This window comes from Vipera ursinii, assembly GCF_947247035.1.
Source record: "Vipera ursinii genome assembly, chromosome: 5".
Lineage (NCBI taxonomy): Eukaryota > Metazoa > Chordata > Lepidosauria > Squamata > Viperidae > Vipera > Vipera ursinii.
In genome coordinates this window covers 5391693-5415658 of record NC_139518.1, presented here as the reverse complement: position 1 = coordinate 5415658, position 23966 = coordinate 5391693, and positions in this window count along the sequence as shown.

The window sequence follows — 23966 nt, the reverse complement described above, 5'->3', positions numbered from 1 at the left end:
CAACAGGGCCATCCAATATTCAGGAAGTGTGGCATGTGGCATGCTATACTGTAAGGGATGCATCTGTTAAAAGAAAAATCTTCATCAGGGTCCAGTCCAAGCCAGGAATAAACAAAATGGAGACTGCTTTAGAAAGAAGGTTCTTGTTTATTGAGTTGCCAGAAACTTCAATGACACAGCATGTTTCTGGGGTGGTTGACCACATGGAGCTGGGAGTGGTGGTTTTTTATACCTTCTTGGGTTTTTGTGTTTGGAGTTCCTGTTCTTATGACATGCGTCATTGTTCTGATAGATGAAAACATTTAAAAGAACTTCAAGGCAAAGATTTCTTCCTTAAAGGACATTTTATTTAGGAAACAAGGTATCGGCACTTACATAGTTGAACCCAAGACTGAAAACCCCTCCCTCAGGATACAAAGTAACAAGTTGCAATTCCCACCCCAAATTGCTGTCATAAATCACATTCACCAATAATTTCAAAACATGGGCTCTCCTCCCAGCTTTTCAGCCTGCCAAAACCCTTATCAGGACTGACCTTGATTCTCACATAGAAGTATTGTTATGGCTAACTGAGAAACTTAACATGTCCCTCCCCCCTCCTTCATCTGTTCTGTACCAGCCTGCTACCGGCCCTGCAGAAAAGGCAACCCCTTTACAAACGGCAAGAGGCTGGAATGACGTCTGCCAAATTTATTACTACAAAAAACAAACAAGACACGAACCAAGATACAGGAGCTTTGAAACACTATCTGAGCAGTTGCTTTCAGCAAACCAGCCCTCCCCACACATTCCCTTTATAAAGAGTTCAGGGCGTGGCCTCTCTCTGCCTCCTTCCGAGAAGCCCCACAGCCTTCCTCTGTTTACTCCTACTTGACTGCCTCCTGCGTCGGGCGTCCTTGAACAGGGCCAGCTGTGGGTCATCTTCATCCACACTGTCAGGCTCACACAGCTGGGTCTCCATGGTGACCAAGTGGGAGGGGCCTGCCTGAGGGCTATCATCAGCAAGATCTTCAACCCCCTCAGCAAGGTCTTCAACACCCCCCTCCTCCTCTGAGTCGTCCGACCCAACTGCCAAACCCACAGGCTGACCCTGAATCACAACATCATCTAACATCTCTAAACTAAACTGTGGCAACAAAGACAAAATGAAAAATGGTTTCAGTTCAGTTTGTCGCAGCGTTGACAGCATGAACATTGACTTGAGGTTCAGGATAATGCCCTTTTGGTAGTCTAATGGTGGTGGGTTAATCCTATTATGTCCCAATCAATTCAAACTTTGTGAGGTATTTTTTTGTGTGTGAGAAGTTTGAATTGATTGGTTGAACTTTTTTAGTTCCACTTTTTTTGCGGGGGGGAAAATGCACATGCCGGAGGACTGGGAGCCTCAGGAGATGGCTGAAAGAGCCACGTGTGGCTCCAGACCCTCGGGTTGCCGACCCATGGTCTAGTGAGTCTGAAAACTGAGGCAGGAAAAAGAAAAAGCCAGGGAAGGAGGTGCCCATACTCACTGCTGGGAGCAGTTGGAGTCCTCGCGGATCCCTTTTTGTTTGAAAATTCTACATAACTGCCATCTTTTCTACTTTCTTTCTACCTCTTATGCCAAAAGACTTTCAAAAGATAAAAGGAGTGGAAGAACACAACCGTTGACACAGAGCAAGAAGTGATTGATAAAGAATAACCTTAGTCATTCCTGTCACCAAGATATGGTTAGTGGTCCAACCTTTCACTGAGCCAACCAAGATACGGGAATATGTCCTTGGAGTTACATAGATGATTTTTTTAAAAATCTACTTCTTTTCCCCTTAATATTCCATTTTTATTTCCTAATAAAGTCGCAGAATTTTAGAGAGAAAAAAACCAAAATTGTTAATGGTGGGAGAGTTGAATATACAAATAATTCTCTGAATTGAGGAATAGAAAAAAGTTGATGGTGACAAAGTAATATTTGTTTTATTTTGTAAATTTGTAATTTTTTTCTTTCCGTTTCTGATTTACTTCACAGCTGGCCAAGAAATACGGAAATATATACACACTGTGGTTGGGGAAACAATGTATAGTGGTGCTGTCTGGATTCAAAGCTGTAAAAGAAGGTTTGGTTAGATATGGAGAAGAATTTAGTGATCGAACTGTAAGCGCTTTCTTTTCATCTCGAGGAAAAGCAAGGGGTAAGTTGCAGAAAGTAGGCAATTTCAGCATTATGTTTATGCCAGCCTTATTAGAAAGCTTGCTAGAATTGGGTGCATTTAGTCTACTGAAAAGAAGGACTAGGGGTGACATGGCAGCAGTGTCCAATATTTGAGGGGCTGCTACAAAGATGAGGGGGGAATAATCTATTCTCCAAAGCGCCCGAAGGCAGGACAAGAAGCAAGGGATGGAAATTAGTCAAGGAGAGAAGCAACCTAAAACTAAGGAGAAATTTCCTAACAGTCAGAACAATCAACCCGTGGAACAGCTTGCCTTCAGAAGTTGTGGGTACCCCATCTGTTGTGTACATATTTGAGGTAATTTGACAGCTTGGCCGCCGGCAACAGCAGGTGGCGCCGGCATGAGCTTGGATTGGTTGACCAGCATTTGGCGGGATATTCCAACGCAGGGATTGGTCAAAAGCGCACCGGCTAGAGTATTTAAGGGAGTCTGAAAGAGCTCCGGGTTTGTCTTGTTTGGAACTGAAATAAAGCTGAGTTACAGAGTCTCCGTTGTCAGCTGTTCCCTCACGGTCCAGACCACGCTACATTACACCATCGCTGGAGGCTTTTAAGAAGAGACTGGACAGCCATTTGTCTCAAATGGTATAAGGTCTCCTACTTGAACAGGGGATTGGACTAGAAAACCTCCAAGGCCCCTTCCAGCTCTGTTATTCTGATTGTGATAGAAAAATCAGATGAGAATCGAATCCACAGGAAGAGCAAAGCTATAATCTATTGAGATGGGCTAAGTAATAGAAACTTGCAAGTCTGATTATACTATGCTTCCCTCCTTTTTGCACTTCAGTGAATGAGGGAGGTATTTGCCTGATCTACATCTGAATATTATCCGAAAGATCTCATTATCTTAATGAATGTTTCAGCCCTTTTTTGCCTTGGGAAATATTCTTGCATATTTCTCTCAAAGTCCCTCCTTCTCTTACTATCTGTAGTTTGTCAGAATTTTACTAGGTTACCATTAAAAAAAATGAGCTGTCTCATAAGTCGAGACACACCTCCTCTCCCCCCACCTCCAAAACAATTCTAAAATGGCAATTGTGTGAATTCCCCAGCTTTGTCAGTAGGCCTCACAATTACTAGCAAGTAATTTTTTATTACAGTCACCCCAATTACTAAACGTAGATCTTTCTCTCAATTTATTGATTTTATCTTATTTGCAGCGTTCACTCAAAATGTTTTGCCTGGTTATTAAATTAGCCCATTTTCCAGCTTTACACAATACCTTGAACCAGAACTAAATAAATTAGTATAAGCTAATACACAAACAGCTGAGCAAACACCAAACAACCCTATTACATGTAAATGAAATTGTTTGGTTATTTGATGTGATGGATTTTTAGCTATAATGATTAAATGTTGTCTAATCTGGCTCTTTTATAATGTATAAACCATGCCTAAACATCTAGAGGAAATGTAGGTGGATCTGAGAAAAAAAAGAAAGGGTTTACAAGAGGTTCCAAGGTTTGTTGAAAGAAAAGAGACAGGCAAGCCAACTCCATGGTCCAAAAGGTAAAGGTAAATTACTTTGTATGGATTGTTGTCTAATCTAACCTTATATCAGTTTAACAAGTCTGTTCTCAGGAGGCAATAGGATGAGTTCAAACAGCTGTGACTGTGAGACGGATCTCGGAGTCTTAGTAGACAATCACTTCAATGTGAGCCAGCAGTGTGCTGCAGCTGCCAAAAAAGCCAACACAGTGCTAGGCTGCAATAACAGAGGGATAGAATCGAGATCATGTGAAGTATTAATACCACTTTACAATGCCTTGGTAAGGCCACACTTGGAATCCTGCATCCAGTTTTGGTCACCACGATGTAAAAGAGATGTTGAGACTCTAGAAAGGGTACAGAGAAGAGCAACAAAGATGATTGCGAGACTGGAGGCTAAAACATATAGAGAATGGTTGCTGGAATTGGGTATGTGTAGTTTAATGAAGAGAAGAGTGAGGGTTGACAGGATAGCAGTGTTCTAATATCTCAGGGGCTACCACAAAGAAGAGGGAGTCAAGCTATTCTCCAAAGCACCTGAAAGCAGGACAAGAAGCAATGGATGGAAACTAATCAAGGAGAGAAGCAACCTAGAACTAAGGAGAAACTTCCTGACAGTTAGAACAATTAACCAGTGGAACAACCTGCCTCCAGAGGTGGTGAATGCTCCAACACTGGAGGTTTTTAAGAAGAGACTGGACAGCCATTTGCCTGAAATGGTATAAGGTTTCCTGCCTGAGCAGGGGGTTGGACTAGATGACCTCCAAGGTCCCTTCCAACTTTATTATTATTATTAAGGAATTTTTGTTGTGCAGCTCTGAAGGCAACCGTATGAGTACCAAAAAAATCCCAAGTTTTTTGGGGGGGTTGTTGCTTTGAGAGCTTATAAACAAGAACACTTGTCTCTAGCAGCTTCTGCTCATAATTATTTCTGCAGCTGTGGAGTATCTTAATTCTTACAAATGACAAACCAGATAAAAGATTCAAAAACAAGAGTGGTTATGCAATATGATATATTCTGTAAAGTTTATTAGGTAATGCTAGAGATTGGATGAAAAGGAATTTGCACAGGCAAAATCATAGAATCAGAGGGCTGCAAGGGACCTTGGAGGTCTTCTACTCCAATCCCCAGGCTGTGGCTGGGGACCTTATATCATCCCCGACAAATGGTTGTCCAATCAGTTCTTGAAAACCTCCAGTGATGGTGCAACCCACAACTCCAGGAAGCAAGTTGTTCAGTTGGTTAATTGTTCCCACTGTCAGGAAGTTTCTCCTTAATTCCAGGTTGGATCTTCCTCTGAGGAGCTTTCGCCCACTACTTCTTGTCTTGCTCTCAGGATCTTTGGAGAATAAGTGGACCCCCTTTCTCTGTGACAACCCTTCAAGTACCATAAGACAACTACCATGTCTCTAATTTTTCTTTCTGTTAGGCAAGACATACCTATCTCCCTTAACCATTCCTCAGACAATTTATCCTGCAAATACCTTATCATCTTAGTAGCTTTTCTCTGAATTCTTTCTAGATCTCAGCAACATTTTTGTACTGGGGTGACCAGAACAGGATGCAGTATTCCAAGTGTGCCCTACTAATGCACTATAAAAATATACTCTCACTTCTTGTGATTGTGATTGTAATGCTATCCCTCTGTTGATTTAGCCTAGGACTGCATTAGCTTTTTTGGCAGCTGCAGCACACTGCTGGCTCATACTTAAGTGATTGTCCATCAGGACACCTAGATCCCTCTCACAGTTGTTACTGTTGAGTCAAGTACTGCCTGTTGTATACAGTTGATTTTTCCTGCCTAGATGCAGGACCATACTTTTCTTACCACTGAACTGTATCTTGTACCTTAGGACCCAATGCTCAAATCTTTCAAGATCCTTCTGAATCTTGAGTCTATTGTTAACAATTCCTCCCAACTTGTTGTCCCGACTTGTAAATTTTGATGAGCTCTCCTTATATCCCCTCATCTAGATCAGAGGTCACCAATCTTTGGGCACCAGGGACCAGTTCCATGGAGAAAGGTTTTTCCACAAATCAGAGAGTGTGTGATTTTGTGTGCTGCCTGCATCCTGCAAATAGGGCTTTGCTTGTTTGTGCAGACTGGTTGCTGGCATGCCGCAGCCCAGTACTGGTCCACAGATCGGGGATTGGGGACCCCTGATCTAGATCGTTTATGAAGAAGTTGAACAGTACTGACCATAAAACAGAACCTTGACATAGCCCACTGCATGCTTCCCTCCATGTAGACGTAGTTCCCTTGAGAACTACACACACTGTGGTTGTCAGCCTATTGCAGCTCCATCTGGTGGTGATACTATCTATCCCCTATTGTTCTAGCTTATTACGAGGTAGGCTGTGTTCTACTTTGTCAAATGCCAGAAGGCAATAAGTTTTGTCTGGCGTAATCTGTTTTTAACAAACCATGCTGGCATCTGGTAATTGCTTTGTTCATTACTAGATGCTCAGAAATCTGCTGCTTAATTATTTTTCCCAGGTTTCCCAAGTATTGACGTCAAGTTGATTGCTTTGTAGTTTCCTGGATCCACGTTTTCCTTTTTTTAAAAAAAAAGATTGGAACAATATCAGCTCTTTCTCAATCCTCTGGTAGTTTCCCTCTGCTCCAGAAGCTGTGAAATATTTTCCTGGCTGGTTCTGTGATCACTGCTCCAGCTCCTTCTGAATCCTGAGGTGTAAATTTATCTGGTCCTGGTAATTTGACCTCATTTAGGGTAGATAGCATAGTGTGAGATATAAATACATGTCAGTTTCCAAGTGCATGGATTTTGATCATGTGTCCATGGGGATGTTCCAACGGCCATAATGGCCAGTTGTAAGCCACTTTTTCAGTGCCATTGTAACTTTGAACAGCCATTAACAAATGATCATAAATCAAGGACTACCTGTGTAATCTAATATTTATTGAACATTTTAGCTTTAATGTCTTTTCCCATTGTCTGGGCAAAATAGGAAACTCTAATTCTTTATTCCATTCGGTTATTATTCAGCTCTAATATAATGTTATAAAGATTAACACATCAAATCTTTGGCGATTGCACTAATTGTATCTGAGAATGAAAAGTCACATGTTCAAACTGGTTATCAATTGATGTAATTGCAAAAACTGCCATTGAGTTACATCAGACAAATACATGACTGGAGAGTGATAGCAAAGGTATCATTTCCATCTATTAATGGATCTAAAATATTAAACATGGCTTACATCTTTCTTTTCTGTATAATAAATTTTAATTCTGAGAACTGGATTATCCAAGAACATCAACTTGATTGTTTCATTCATCAAATTGGTGTTGAATTTTAGTAACCATATAGTTTTCCTCTAGCAAAGTCTCAACTTAGTTTGACAAAAACCAAAGGATTCTCTGTGGCCTTATTAATATCAAGAGATCAGTTTGTCAGTAATGGCTCCGTTTATACAGTGAAGATCTATTACTCGCATTTTATGAAAGAGTTGCCTATACATGGAGATTGTACATGGGTGATTTACAGCAAAATATGGTTATTTTTTATTGAAACTTACATGTATGTAAGAACCATGGTGGCACAGTGGTTGGAATGCAATATTGCAGACTAATTCTGCTGACTGCCAGCTCAAGGTTGACTTAGATTTCCATCCTTCTGAGTTCAGTAAAATGAGGACCCAGATTGCTGAGGGCAAATATGCTGACTCTGTAAACCACTCAGAGAGGGCTGTAAAGCACTATGACGTGGTATATAAGTCTCACTGCTATTGCTATTATATAAGCACATATGATTTGCCACAATGATGGTTTCTTCTACAATGCCAATTTGTGCTTTTCAAAAAAAAATGAACAAAAATGAATGTAATCAATAATTTCCTCCTTGATTTGTTCTGTATTCAGGTATTGTATTTGCAAATGGTCACATCTGGAAGAAGCAGCGACAGATTGGTAATGCTTCTTTGCGGCTGCTGGGACTAGGGAATAAAGTGATTGAGCATCAGATTAAAGACGGAGCCCAGCAACTTGTAAAAATCTTTGCAAGTACAAAAGGTAGGTAACACTAGCAATGAGAGAGCTCAGAGGGTAACTACAGCTTATTGGGTCTCTGTCAAACAAAGCAAGATTGACTCTGCGCAGCATAGACACCAGAATGAAGAGCAGGCACAGAGGGCAATAATAACACACAACGTGAGCTCTTTAACAAACTAAACCAAAGAATGTGGTTTTACAGTTTTAAATGCAACCCAAGTTCAAGAGAATGAATAGTGAACAATCATAATAAGTGACCCATTAGTGCAGGGGTGTCAAACTCAATTTCATGGAGGGCCGCATCAGCATTGCGGTTGCCCTCAGGGGGCCGGGTGGGTATGGCCAGGGTGGGCGTGGCCTACTGGGTGGGTGTGGCCAGAGTGCGTGTGGCCTACTGGGTGGGCGTGGCCAGCTCTACATCGTTGGCATCAAGGGTGCCTATGGGGGCCTGGGCAGGAGTGGGACAGATCTGGGGGTCTCTGGCAGAAGGAGGGTCTCTGGGCCAGGGCCAAGGCAGTGGGGGCCATTCCCTCCCTGTTTCCAGGATGGCTTCACGGGCCGCATGAAACCACTTCGCGGGCCGCATCCGGCCCCCGGGCCTTGTGTTTGACATGTCTGCATTAGTGTAAGAAGCCAAGCCAAATCTATAAAAATTAAAATAGCAGCAATACTCTCTTATCTTCCATACAAGCAAACAGGAAACGCCATAAAGTCAGTTGTTCCTCCTGTTTCCTTCCTTCCTTTTTTTTTTTGACTGGACTGTGTAGTCTGCTGTCCATCTTGCATTGTATATTACACAGACTGAGAACCAACACACTTAGTAAAACTCAATTATGTCAGTGACTGGGGTCTAGCAAACATTAACCTTGGCTCTGTGCAGTAGAGGTCATGGAAACAGAGTTGTAACTAATGCCCGAACAATTACTAATTTCTGAACTAGCACTGATGATGTTTGAATAATGAAATACCTGAAAGAAGGCGCGGCCACCATGGATGGCTGGGAGACTTGCTCTCTCTCCCCCATCCAGTTTTGCATTGCTGGGGGGCCCTGGAAAGGGCCAAAAGTCACCCCGAAGAGGTGACCAGCAAGGAGGGGCATTCGCTGGATCGCCGGAGAGCCGCAACTCTCCCATTAGACCTGGTGATCCCTCCAAACCGGCAGATGAAAGGACTGGCCATTATGGCTCGTCCCTAGGCTGTGAACAGCTGAAGTTACATTTTCCACCAGGCAACTCTTAAAGCAGTGCAGAAGAGACTGGGTGGTTTTGCCTTATAAAAAAGAAGAAAAACTGAAAAGATTAAAATAACTTTGGGACTCAAAGGGAAACTTTAAAAGTAGAGGCGACACCATGTGGTCAGATTTGGTATTTTAACCTGTTATTCTTCAGGAGCCTGGCTGACAGCCCAGGGAAATAAATAAGACACATAACCTTGAAAAGTTTGAAACAACAGCTGTGAAAGGCTCTGTGTTCCTTACCCAGAAAAAAAACCTTTTTCTTTCTTTTGGATTTCCTAAGTGTAAAGTCTTTAGTCTAAAATACTAATATGGAAGAAGACCAAGAACAAAATTTCCTTATGGATGAAGATCAAGAAATTCTCTCTATGTCGAAAACAATAATTCAAACTCTTATCACAGCCAATGAAAAACTAAGAGGCTATGGGAAGGAACAAGAAGATAGCCCAGATATGAAAGTCCAAAGTTTGACCACAATTAAATAATCATCTATACAAAATATAATAGAAAAAATGAAACATTTAAATACCACGACACAAGAATCAACTATTGACATTTGAAAATCCAGAAAAGACACCGACAACTTGGAAAAAGGAAAAGTTTTCCTATACAAATCAGAAGGAATTGGAGGATCTAGAAAAACAACAGTTGGATGAGAAGATAAACAATTCAGAATAACCACGTCGATATGGAAGAATAGAGAGATGACCCACCAAATCTACAAGTACTCTCAAAAAAATGGTGACTGGATGGTTTCACCAACATCAATTAATATATATGACATTATAAGGAGATTGGTTTGATGACCCAAAAACAAGGACATGGAAGACGATTTGGCAAAGGAAAAAAGCTAGAATAAGACTGAAGAAGAATGGAGTTTTGACCATGTTATCGAAATCTAAAACAGAATACACTTAAATAGATAAGTTGTGCATGTTGAACACAAGACATTGTTATGAACTGAGATAAAGAAAAGTTTTTGGTCATTACAACTTAGCAGTATAAATACTAATAACTAAATTTGAATATTGATTTGTGCATAAATCAGAGAAAAAAATACCTGCAAGAAAACAACTAAGATCAGAGAGCACCATGAACAATTATTTTTGCATGTGGTAATAATCTTTCTGCTTGCTTAGGGCAAATCCATACCTCCTTGAGACAGTGTCCCACTAACTGTTATTTGGACTTGTGCCTCCCCTTGCACTTATGTTCTTCCGCTGCTGGGATTTAGTGTTTTTCCTAATATTTTGCCTCAAGATACTATGTGCAAGAAATGAAGTGTGTTTTGATTTATATTGGGGAAGAGGCTTGAAAGGGGATGCAACGTGTTTGGTTGGTTTCCCAGTTTCTTTAGTCTGATCCACGAGTTCTTTGTCCACCCCTGCCCCATTCTTCACATGTTACTCTTAGGATACTTGTGAGCTCCCAAGTACCCTAAACTTGGGTACTTGGGAGCTTGGGAGCTGTACTCCCAAGTACAGCTAAACCCTTTCTGAAACTCCAGCTCCTTGGGTGTCTATGGGTATCTATGTCTCAATTAGTCAAGGTCATGGTTGTCCCAAAGATGCTTTTCTTGGAGAAAGTCCAGTTGCCTTTTGGAAAATCACCTATAGTCCAGCTCTTCAGTAGCACTTTTCCACTGGCTCCATCTGGTTGCACAAAGCTGGCTGACCATTAGAAGGCAACCAAGCAACTCAAACATTATTTTTCTGCTCTTATTGCCTCTGTAGAGAACTGCCTTGCAGCTCTTAAAATGACCCACTCTTTGCTTGGAGTGATGGATCACAGGAATGAAGATCTATAGTGCTGCTGTAAAGAATGTTCTAAGCATTAGAATTGCTGTGTCCCACCTGGTCGGTTAAGACTTCTTGGGAAGTGATGTATGGATAATAATAAATAATAATAATAATAATAATAATAATAATAATAATAATAATAATAATAATAATAATAATAATAATAGTAATAGTAATAATAATAATAATAATAATAATAATAATAATAATAATAATAACAAACAACAAACAACAGCAACAATAACAACAACAATAATAATGATAATAGTTGGAAGGGACCTTTGAGGTCTTCTAGTCCAACCGTCTGCTCAGGCAGGAAACCCTATACATTTCAGACAAATGGTTGTCCATTTTATTCACAATTTCTGGAGGCAGGTTGTTCTGTCAGAAAATTTCTCCTTAGTTCTAGGTTGCTTCTCTCCTTGCTCAGTTTCCATCCGTTGCTTCTTGTCCTGCCTTCAGGTGCTTTGGAGAATAGCTTGACTCCCTCTTCTTTGTGGCAGCCCCTGAGATACTGGAACATTGCTATCATGTTCCCCCTGGTCCTTCTCTTCATTAAACGAGACATACCCAATTCCAGCATGGTTGGATCCATGCAGTGGTAATCAGTTGTTTACAGCTATAAAATTCAATGACTCCCAAAACTGTTTGTGTGTAGCATTTATGAAGCTTGGTTTCATACCTCTGCAACAGAATGGTGAGCTCATTTTCCGTCACAATTCACACAACGACTAGTTACTGTACCTATTCACTGTTCAGTTGAGAATTTTGGTGTCAAAATACATCCCTGAAATTGAGATTGGCTTACCTGTGGATGGATTGATCCATGAGTATATATGATAATACTTTTAAAAAGTTCATGTATATTCTGTATATACTTGTGTATAAGCCTGTCTTAGGAGAAGCAGACCTTTATCACAATGCCATGTAAATTGTGCCACTACGGATAAGCCCATTGTGAAAATTAAAAGACGCCAAAATGTTGATGCTCAACTTATTTACTGGCACTCGTTATTCATGATATTTTGGTAAAAAAATTGAGAAGCGGGTTATCTGCAGGTGGGTTTATCTGTGAATATATACAGACAAAAACTTAGCAGAGAGCATGCGGGATTAGATAAGGTAAATCCACAATCAGTCAGCAATGATCCAATCCTACTTGGCAGACTAATGTACATTAGGCCTTAATATTCTATGGCATGGAACAGTAGTAGATTTTAAATCAGTTTTTGATTCTATATCAAAAGACAATCTATGGAATAATTTGTTGGACACTACTAATGACAGAAGAATCCTTTTATTAATTATAGTCTACACAATCTACTAGAACAACTAACAGATTCAATGTCCCTATTTTAATGTAATTGAATTTAATTTATTTAGTTAGTTAGTTTTATCCCAATTTTATTATTTTTAGAAATAACTCAAGGCGATAAATATATCCAACATAACTTCCTCTTCCTATTTTCCTCACAACAACAAAAACAACCCTGTGAGGTAGGTTGGACTGAAAGAGAGTGACTGGCCCAAAATCACCCAACTGGCTTTCATGGCTAAGGCAGAACTTGAACTCCGAGTCTCCCACATTCTTTCCTGGTGTCTTAACCATTAGGCCAGATTGGGTCTCTATGGTACCATGGTGTTTAACCAAGCTATCATCATGCTCAAACACTTTCCAAATGTTATATGAAGTTGATGGCAGATTAACATTTGATAGAGCAGCCAGGAAAGATATCTAAACGCTGGGATGGTTTCATACCTACAAAGATCAGAACTGTGCAAACCATGATATTGGGATGCTCTGTGGAAGTGAATGTTGGACTTTGAAAAAGCAAGCTGGCAAGAATATTGATGCTTTTGAACTTTCACATTGAAAAAGACTCCTGAGAACAGTATGGACATCAAAGAAAACAAACAAATTATGAGCCAGCAGTGTGCAGCAGCAGCCAAAAAAAACTATTACAGTCCTGGGTTGTATAAACAGAGGCGTAGAATCAAGATCATGTGAAGTATTAATACCACTTTATAAAACCCTAGTGAGACCACACCTGGAATACTGCAACCAATTCTGGTCACCATACTAAAAAAAGATGATGAGACCTTGGGAAAAGTTCAGAGAAGAGCAACTAAGATGATCAAAGGCCTGGAGACTAAAACATATTTAATTTAATTTAATTTTAATTTAATAATATTTATATACCGCCCTTCTCCCTGAGGACTCAGGGCGGTTCACAGGGCAGAATAAAATACTAAATACAAACGTTAAAAAGAGATTAAATAATTGCCCATGTTAAAACAGTTGAAATAGAATTCTAAAACACCAAGTTAAAAATTAAGACAATAAAAAAAAACCCCACCAATCCCCATCAGGCTAGGCCAGCTTGTACAAACAGAAACGTCTTGAGATCGCGACGAAAGGAGCGAAGATCGGGCGCCATCCGGAGCTCTACCGGTAGCTGATTCCACAGCTCCGGAGCGCCCACAGAGAAGGATCTCCCCCTGGGGGCCACCAATCGACATTCTCTGATCGGTGGCACCCTGAGGAGGCCCTCTCTGTGGGAACGCACAGGGCGCAGGGAGCTTGATGCCGGCAGCAGATGTTCCCTAAGGTACTCCGGCCCCATGCCATGGAGGGCTTTGAACACCGTTACCAACACCTTGAATCTCACCCGGAAGACAACTGGCAACCAATGCAGCTCACGGAGCAGCGGTGTAACGTGGGAGTATCGGGAGACTCCCAACACAACTCTCGCGGCTGCATTCTGTACCAGTTGGAGCTTCCGGGTGGTCCTCAAGGGCAGCCCCATGTAGAGAGCGTTGCAGTAGTCCAGATGAGAGGACACGAGTGCATGAGTGACCGTGCACAGATCATCCCGGCTAAGATAGGGCCGCAACTGGCGCACCAGGCGAACCTGGGCAAAGGCCCCCCTAGTCACAGCTCCTACATGGTCTTCCAAGGTGAGCCGTGAATCTAGGAGAACTCCCAAGTTGCGAGCCCTATCTACGGGGGATAATAGTTCACCCCCCATAACCAGAGGTGGAATATCCAAATAAACCCGGGATGAAGGTATGCAAAGCCACTCAGTCTTGTCGGGGTTGAGTTGAAGTCTGTTCCTCCCCATCCAGACCCGAACCGCCTCCAGGCACCGGGACATCACGTTGAGGGCATCACTGGGGTGGTTTGGGGTCGAAAGGAAAAGTTGGGTATCATCAGCATACTGATGATACCCAACTCCAAAGCCACGAATGATCTCACCCAGCGGTTTCATGTAGATGTTGAACAGGAGAGGCGAGAGGACCGACCCCTGAGGAACTCCACAAATGAGAGACCTCGCGGTCGACCTCTGCCCTCCTGCCAACACCGACTGCGAACGTCCCTGGAGATAGGAGGAGAACCACTGTAAAACTGTGCCTCCCACTCCCAGTCCCCTGAGACGCCGCAGCAAGATACCATGGTCGATGGTATCGAAAGCCGCCGAGAGGTCTAATAGGACTAGAACAGAGGAATATCCCCTGTCCCGAGCCCTCCAGAGATCATTCACCAGCGCGACCAATGCCGTCTCCGTGCTGTGCCCGGGCCTGAAACCCGATTGGTACGGGTCCAGATAATCCGCTTCATCCAGGACCAGAGGGAGCTGATGCGCCACCACACTCTCAACAACCTTCGCAAGAAAGCGAAGGTTGGAGACAGGACGAAAGTTGTTTAATACAGCTGGGTCCAAGGCAGGCTTCTTGAGGAGAGGCCTCACCACCGCCTCTTTCAAGACGGCGGGGAAGCTACCCTCACTCAGAGAAGCCGATATAACTGCCTGGAACCAGCTGCGTGTCCTCTCCCGGGCTGCATAGACCAGCCAGGAAGGGCATGGGTCCAATAAACATGTGGTGGTGCTCAGCCTCCCCATGATCCTGTCCACTTCCTCCGGAGTCACAGAATCAAACTCCTCCCAGGTGATATCGACAAGACCGCCCGTGTCCTGATCGTCAGACTCTGCCCAGTCAGAGTCCAGACCGGTCCGAATCCGAGCGATTTTGTCCGACAGATGTTGGTTAAACTCCTCGGCACGACGATATGAAGAACGGCTGCAGGACTTGGGTTTGGCTAGTCTAAAGAAAAGAAGAAAGAAGGGCAACATGATAGCCCCCCAGTATTTGAGGGGCTGCCACAAAGAAGAGGATGTCAAACTGTTCTCCAAAGCACCAGAGGCCAAGACAAGAAACAATGGTTGCAAACTGACTAAAGAGAGAAGCAACCTGGAATTAAGGAGAAACTTCCTGACAGTGAGGACAATTAACCAGTGGAACAGCTTGCCTCCAGAAATCGTGGGTGCTCCATCACTGGAGATTTTTAAGAAGAGACAAACCAGGGGTGTCAAACTGCCCACCCATGGGCCAGATGCACCATGCTGAAACCGTGCCCACCCCAGCTCTGGCAATGGGGGGAAAAGGCACGATACGTCACAACACGTCACTTGATGTCGCGAGTTTGACACCCCTGGACTAGACAGTCTCAAATAATATAGGTTCTCCTGCTCGAGAGGGGGCTGGACTAGAAGACTTCCAAGGTCCCTTGCAGATTCTATTCTATTCTATTCTATTCTATTCTATTCTATTCTATTCTATTCTATTCTATTCTATTCTATTCTATTCTATTCTATTCTATTCTATTCTAAATTGAGCATTAAACACATCAAACCAGAGGCACAAATGTTCAGGCTGTAACTGTGGTTCCATTTTGTGAAGACTTAGGCCCTAGAGAAGACTCTAACGTTGGAAAAGGTTGAAGGAAAGAGAAGAGGACAAGCTGTAGCAAGCTGAGGGGGAAATGAAATGACATGATAGCAGTGTTCCAATATCTCAGGGGCTGCCCCAATGAAGAGGGAGTCAAGCTATTCTCCAAAGCACCCGAAGGCAGGACAAGAAGCAACGGATGGAAACTAATCAAGGAGAGAAGCAACCTAGAACTAAGGAGAAACTTCCTGAGTTAGAACAACTAACCAGTGGAACAACCTGCCTCCAGAAGCTGTGTATGCTCCAACACTGGAAGTTTTTAAGAAGAGACTGGACAGCCATTTGTCTGAAATGGTATAGGGTTTCCTGCCTGAGCTAGATGACTAGATGACTAGATGACCTTCAAGGTCCCTTCCAACTTAACTATTATGATTATGATTATGATTATGATTATGAAATCATCATCTATGTAATTATGCAAAAATGCAGTTATGCAGCATGATAATTGGAAAAGGCCTTTTATATCCTCTATGCTATTCGTCAAGTCCAGAATTTTAATTGAAAGAATACCTATCACAGACCTTGGGAGGTTGAAGGTGAAAGCTGTATGGACAACAGCAGAGCCCTGATTTATTCCAGATGTGTAATAAGAGTGGGCACCATATTTACAATGGCATGGCTTCCTGCCACCTCCAGGATGGGAAGGGTGTATAGCAAACTTCTAGGTGGATAGGGTCTTTGTAACTTAGGCGCTTGTTGGAAAAGTTTTTTTGCAAGTAGCCATTCATGATCTCTATCTGAAAATTGATGTATTTTATTGACTTTCTATAAAAATAAAGAAATTGCCTTGACACTCCAGTTGTCCCTGAGTTCTCATTACAAGTTCTCAGTATTAACAGGGGAAGCTGAATTAATGATATATATTTTCATCTTTAGGGCAGCCATTTGATCCTTCATTGCCATTGATCAATTCAGTCTCCAATGTGATATGTGCTTTTAGCTTTGGCTACCAGTTTGCACATGAAGATAAAAACTTCCTGAAGTTGGTTGAAGACATAACGACTATTGTAAGAATATCAGGTGGTGTTTTTCACCTGGTGAGTGATCTTTTATATTAAAGTAGGCATGTCAAACTGCCAGGCTGCGGGCCAGATGCGTCATGCCAAAACCACACCCACCCCATTGCCGGCAATGGGGGGAAAAGTCGCAATACGTCATGTGAAGTGATGTCACGGGTTGTCACGGGTGATGTCACGGGTTGTCACGGGTGAAGTGATGTCACGTGATGTCACGGGTTTGACTTGCCTGGAGTAAAGCAACCAGATCTCTAACTTGCCTAGAATCACCTCTGGCAAGATGGACAGCATGCAGGTTTAATAAATAAATGCTTATTGATGATTGTGGTAAGACTGGGATGGAGGTGGTGGACTCATTTTGGGCCCCATGGATGTCTTGGTGGCCTTCAGTACTGTCTATCAGGAGTCATGTCTCAAATTGATTGGTGATACAAATCCTTCAAGTAAATAAGTAACCCTTTATCTGAAAGTGCATTATATTTGATAGAGCAGCTATGGATATTTATCTTTACCTCTACCTTCTCTCATTCTCTCTCTCTCTTCCTCCCTCCCTTTCTTCACACTAAGTCTTATGCAGAGGGAAAAATCCTTATTCTAACTATTTGTAATAATATGGGCTTTTGTTTTTGTTTTTTTAGATATATGAGACAATCCCATGGTTGATGAAATATCTTCCAGGGCCACACCAGAAAGCTCTGGACTCTGCAGAAATTATCCTTTCATTTGCAATGCAGGAAATAGAAAGGCACAAACAATATCAGTCTCTGCATGAGCCCCAGGATTTCACTGATTTCTATCTACTACAAATGGAAAAGGTATTTGGCCCATTTACGTATACATTTATTTTTTATTTATCATGCCAACTTGTGCCACTCATTTTTCATTAGGATCCATAATAACTGGGGGTCCTTCTGGATTCACAACTCCTGCTGATAGAGACAGTTGTGGCTTTGCTCAAGATCATGATGTGCTCCAGTTGCACCCTTTCCTGGATTTAGAGGCCATTCTTTCTGACACTTATGCCCTAGTCGGCTCTTGACTAGACTACTGCAATGCACTTTACACTGGGCTACCCTTGAAGACTATCCTGAAGCTCCAGTTGGTGCAGAATGCAGTGGTGTGCAGTTTTGGACATCTCTGGCAGAGGTATATGTAATACCTCTGCTATGTGAGCTGCATTGGTTACCAGGCTGCTTCCAGGTCCATTTAAGGTGTTGATTATTACTTTCAAAGCCCTTGATGGCATGACAAGTCTTATCCATATTTCATTGACCCATCCCACCCAGTCAAGCATGGAGGGTATGTTGCAGACCCCATTGGTTGCAGAATTCTGACTGGCAGAGATACACAAACAGCCTTCTCTGCTATTGCTTCCACCCTGTGGAACATCTTGTCCCAAGAGGTGAGGTGAGGCCCCACTATTTTGGTTTTACAGAAGAGTTTCATCACCTGGTTCTGCCAAATGGCATGGGGGTCTAAGCGTGGTATGCTTGGGGATGGCGGTGGGCACTCCTTCTGCCTTTTTTACCTTTTAATTCTTAACTTTTTAAATCCATTTTTAAAACTGTTTTTAATTATGATTTTTATGGTTTTATGGGCAACATAGAAATAGATAGATGATAGATAGATAGATAGATGATAGATAGATAATAGATAGATAGATGATAGATAGATGATAGATAGATGATAGATAGATAGATAGATAGATGATAGATAGATAGATAGATAGATAGATAGATAGATAGATAGATAGATAGATAGATAGATAGTAGATGGCTTTTTTGTCATAGAATGTTCAGAATGGAGTTCCGGCACCTTTTTTGGATGGAACCTTTTAGGGTAGGCAAGGTGGGTTGTATGACGTGTGAGTTCCGGCACCTTTTTCTTTTACAAAAAAAGCACTGGATAGATAGATAGATAGATAGATAGATAGATAGATAGATAGATAGATAGATAGATAGATAGATAGATAGATAGACAGACAGACAGACAGACAGACAGACAGACAGACAGACAGACAGACAGACAGACAGACAGACAGACAGAATGATTTGTGGCTAATAACATTAAGCATATTGAAGGAAGCCTAGAATTTATTTTAAGTTGAATTTCTCATTTTAAACATAGAGCAAGGATGATCCCAACTCTGTCTGCAGTGAAGAGAACCTGGCTTGCATTCTGCTTGAACTGTTTATTGCTGGAATAGAAACAACCTATGTCAGTCTGATGTGGGCAGTGCTCCTCTTGGCAAACCATCCCGACATCCAAGGTGAGACAACTCTAGGCAGTGGGAACAAGTGACCAGTCTCAGGGTGGAAAATACTCTGGAATTGTTTGACATCTCAATAACCACTGAAGGATAAACTTAATCTTCACAATTATTTTCTATGAACATTTGGAACCTATAATGAAGACAGTTTTGCAAACTAAAAGAAACCAGATTGTATAAATATAAAAATTTAAAAAAATATTTTACAACATTGCTGTAATAATTGTATACAGGCAGTCCTTGACTGATGGACCCATTTGAGCCCAAAATTTATGTTGTTAAATGAGACATTTCCTAAGTGAATTTTGCCCCATTTTACAACGTTTCTTGCCACAGTTGTTAAATGAATCACCGAAGTTAAGTTAGTAGCCCAGTTAAGTGAATCTGGCTTCCTCGTTGACTTTGCATGTCAAAAGATCACATGACCCTGAGGCACAGCAACTGTCATAAATATGAACCAGTTGCCAATGATCCCAATTTTGATCACATGACCATGGGGGTGCTGCAAAGGTTCTAACTGTGAACAATGGTCATAAATCACTTTAATCAGTGCTGTTGTAACTTTGAATAGTCGCTAAACGAACTGTTGTAAGTTGAGGACTGTAATAGTAATTCTATATAGTAGTATGGAATATTGGAACAGGGGATTGACTAAATTTTCAGTATATTGAATAAGATTAAGTTTTCACACATTCTGCCATTACAGATTCAAAACTGCACCTCATTCTGAAAATGATGGAAGGAACATTATTGTAGTAGTTTCTCTAAGCCTACTCTACCTCTTGAAGTAGTTATTCATAAATAAACTCATAAGAAATAATTTAACAAAAATAAAGGTCTATAAGAGATTATTCAAAATATTCCACCTCTTTCTATAGGGGGTGAGTTTTTACCCCCCGTGGATAGGGCTCGCAACTTGGGAGTCCTCCTAGATTCACGGCTTACCCTGGAAGACCATATAGTAGCCGTGACTAGAGGGGCTTTCACCCAGGTTCGCCTGGTGCACCAGTTGCGGCCCTATCTGGACCGGGATGCCCTGTGTACGGTCACTCATGCGCTCGTGACCTCTCGCCTGGACTACTGCAATGCTCTTTACATGGGGCTCCCCTTGAAGACCACTCGGAGGCTCCAACTAGTACAGAATGCGGCCACGAGAGTTGTCTTGGGAGTTTCCCGGTACTCCCATGTTACACCTTTGCTCCACGAGCTGCATTGGTTACCAGTTGTCTTCCGGGTGAGATTCAAGGTTTTGGTTATGGTCTTTAAGTCCTTACATGGCATGGGTCCGGAGTACCTCGGGGACCACCTGCTGCCGGCGTCAACTTCCCTCCGCCCTGTGCGTTCCCACAGAGAGGGCCTCCTCAGGGTGCCTCCGGTCAGAGAATGTCGGCTGGTGGCCCCCAGGGGGAAGGCCTTCTCTGTGGGCGCTCCGGCTTTATGGAACCAATTGCCGGTTGAGCTCCGGACGGCACCGGACCTTCGCTCCTTCCGGCGCGGTCTGAAGACCCATTTATTTGAACAAGCTGGCCTGGCCTGATGGGGAATGTTAGGGTTTTTTAATGGGTTTTTATATTGTTACTGTTTTATCTGGGCAATTATTTAATTCTCTTTTAATTTTTGTATTTTCTATTTATATATGCCCTGTTCACCGCCCTGAGTCCTTCGGGAGAAGGGCGATATACAAATTTAAAAAATAAATAAATAAATAAATAAATAAATAAATAAATAAATAAATAAATAAATAAATAAATATTCAATCAGAAAAGGCATTATTCAAAATGTATTTTCTCTCTCTCTCTCTCTCTCTCTCTCTCTCTCTCTCTCTCTCTCTCTCTCTCTCTCTCTCTCTCTCCAGAAAAAGTCCACAAGGAGATTGAAGATGTCTTTGGTTTTTCAGAATCAATCTCCTATGAAAATCGGCACAAGCTGCCCTACACCAATGCAGTGATACATGAAGCCCTACGAGCAAAATATGTTTTATTTATAACAATTCCCAGACGAAGCATAAGAGATGTGACAATGTGGGGTTTCCACATTCCAAAGGTAGAGGAAGGAGAAGCCCAACATGGCAGTTGCAGAAATATGTTTGCTCAGGAATTGCAGTGCAAAGCAATATGGGCAAAAATAACTGAAATATGGTTTTCATTGAATGGGTTTCAACTGATAAAGCTGAACCATTTTAAAAGTAAAATCCTAAATATATTACAAAAAAAATATCAAAGAGTTTAAGGGCCGAACCTAAGAGAGCTATGGTCATTCATGGTCTATTGGCTATTCCTCCCTTTGTTGTGTCTCCTCATTGGTTGTATAGTATATCTACTTATTCTGCTGCCACCATAGGTTGCCACCAGGTGGCCAACCAATAGGTTCTTTAGGTTTCAGAAATAACAGGCTGAAATGAGACTGAAATGCCAAAAAGTATTTGAAGGAATAAATATTAAGAGACTCACAGAGATATACTACTCCACGTCTCTATAGCTTGCCAATAGTCACAAGAATGGCAGGAGATGGACCTCTCTTGACTTGGCAGTTGCAAAGCGCCTGTCAAGGCTGCTAACATCGAATGTTATTGCTTGACAAGAGATGAAGAAGTAGTCATTTCATATGTTAAACTTGTGTATTACATTAAAAGATTTAGTTTAAGGTTGGGAGGGGGAATGAGTAGGATTGCACCTTCAAGGCCATCTCTCTAACTAAAGAAGATAAGGCCTTGGCGGGTTTTCTAACGGAAGGGAAACTAATTCTTTAAATTAATTGGAGAATATGATTAATGACAAAATTAGAAAGGTGGAGAATTGTGTTTTAATATATTGTGCAAAGTGCGGAGATTTCAGATTCCAGCTTCCTTCGAGCAAGCATTTGCCGGTGTATTAGGCTAATAAAGAACTTTTAAGGTAAACAATGCTTCAGAGTCACTTGAAAAGCCCATACATCAGAAACTTGACAGCGGCTTTCTAGGACTTTGGGTCCAGGCCAAACTTCCAAGTGGCTGTGAGTTTTTGCCACCTCCTAATACTTTGCTTCAGAGACAAGGAGTTGAAACCATAACACCTGGAAATTGCTTGGTAGCACATATTTTCATGATTTGGTCACAATGCAAGCTCACTGAATGCCAGGAATATTGTTTTTAGAAAGAGAGATCCTTAGTAGCCAATATCTGTGGATGGTCTGATGACATATCTGGTCAATAATTTGGAACCCCCACAAGTGATTGTTTGCTGAGAATATTACTAGAGGGGGGAGATGTTTTTTTATGCATGGCTATTGCTCTCTCTCCTTAGATTAAGGCAGGGGTGTCAACCTGCCGACCCGCAGGCCAGACGCATCATTTGGAAGCCATACCCACCCCATTGCCAGCAATGGCAAAATAGTCCCGATATGTCTCGCGATGTCATGTGACGTTGCAAGTTTGACATGTCTGGATTAGGGGGTACTTGCTGTCTTCTTTTTTTTGATGATTTGTGTGCATAGCAACTGGCTCACAATTAGTGTCTTGCAATCACATAGTTGCATTTGCAGCCTTCTTTGTCAGCCTTCCACAAGCAAAGTAGAACCTGATATTTTTATTTTTTGCCATGGATAATACATATGTATCTCTCCTGGGTATTCCACCTCTTCCCATTTCACTGTCATGTGTGGTCTGGAAACCAAATCACTACGCCATATGGGTCTTTCTGTCCTTCCAACTACACCTCCAAAATTCCCCTGCTCCAGTTCCTTCCTCCTGCAGGAATATAGCTTGGGAGGACGTGTCCTGTATTGCCATCTTTGATTGGCAGATCCATCACACCTTCAACACACCCTAGTAGGGAAGAGTAACAAATTTCCTTTCTGTTCTGTTGCTATTGAAGGGGAGCATTATTATGACTGATTTACGCTCTGTTCTTCTGGATCCTGAGGAATGGGAGACACCTGAAGAATTCAACCCAAATCACTTTTTAGACAAAGATGGGAATTTTCAGTCTCGAGAAGCATTTATGCCATTTGGAGCAGGTAAATACAATTATTCAAGGCAGTTTGTGATTAATAGGCAATTTGTAATGTTTTTCAGGAAATTTAAAACCATTATTTTCCTTTTCATTGACTGCCTGAATCTGAAACTATTGTCTCAGATGTGATTGAAGTTTCTATTAGTTTTACATTATGGACATGTGAATAGCTTATTGCGGAGAACGAGATTATCTGGACAATACCTGTACCAGGTGAAATCATTGTGGCCAGGATCTAGAGAAAAGTTGATCTGTTCCAAATGGAATCCAAAAACTGTGGTTGCCTGGTCTGAAAAAGACTTCTGGGGTGTCTTATTCCATTGTATTTGCTCTAATTTGACCAATGTAACCTTAACTTGTGATTCAGGATGCTAAATGTTAATATCTTTTGAATTCATTTGCCTAGGCCAGTTCAGCAGCAAAAACTGCTATATTATCCTAGTAGATTGGATTGCACTGGTGCTTTTGTGGTGCATAACTGATAACCTGGTAAACTGATACCTAATTGTCTGAGTGCCACTGATGCACTCTGGTCCTAGAAAGAGTGCAGAGAAGAGCAACAAAGATGATAAAGGGTCCAGAGGCTAAATCACACGTTGAATGGTTAAGAGAACTGGGAATGTCTAGCCCAGTGTTACCCAACCTCAGCTATTTTAAGATAAGTTGACTTCAGCTCCCAGAATTTGCCAGCCAGCCATGCTAACTGAGGAACTCTGGGAATTGAAGTCCACATCCCTTAAAGTTGCCAAGGTTGGGAAACACTGGTCTAGCATAATGAAGAGAAGGATTAAGGGTAACATGTCAGCTGTCTTCTGGTATTTGAGGGACTGCCACAGAGAAACACCTGAGGGTAGGACAAGAAGCAATAAATGGAAGCTTATTGAAGAGAGATCCAACCTGGAACTAAGGAGAAATTTCCTGACAATGAAACCAATGAAACAGGGGAACAGCTTGCCTCCTGGAGTTGTGGACCTCACTGGAGGTTTTCAAGGAAAGATTGGACAACTGTTTGTCTAGGTTAGTATAAAGTCTCCCATTCTATAAGGTGATTGGATTACAAGTGCTTCAATGTCCCTTCAGCCAGTGGTGGGATTCAGCCAGTTCACACCACTTCAGCAGAACCAGTAGCTAATTTATTGTTGCCCAGGCCCAGAATGGACTTCTG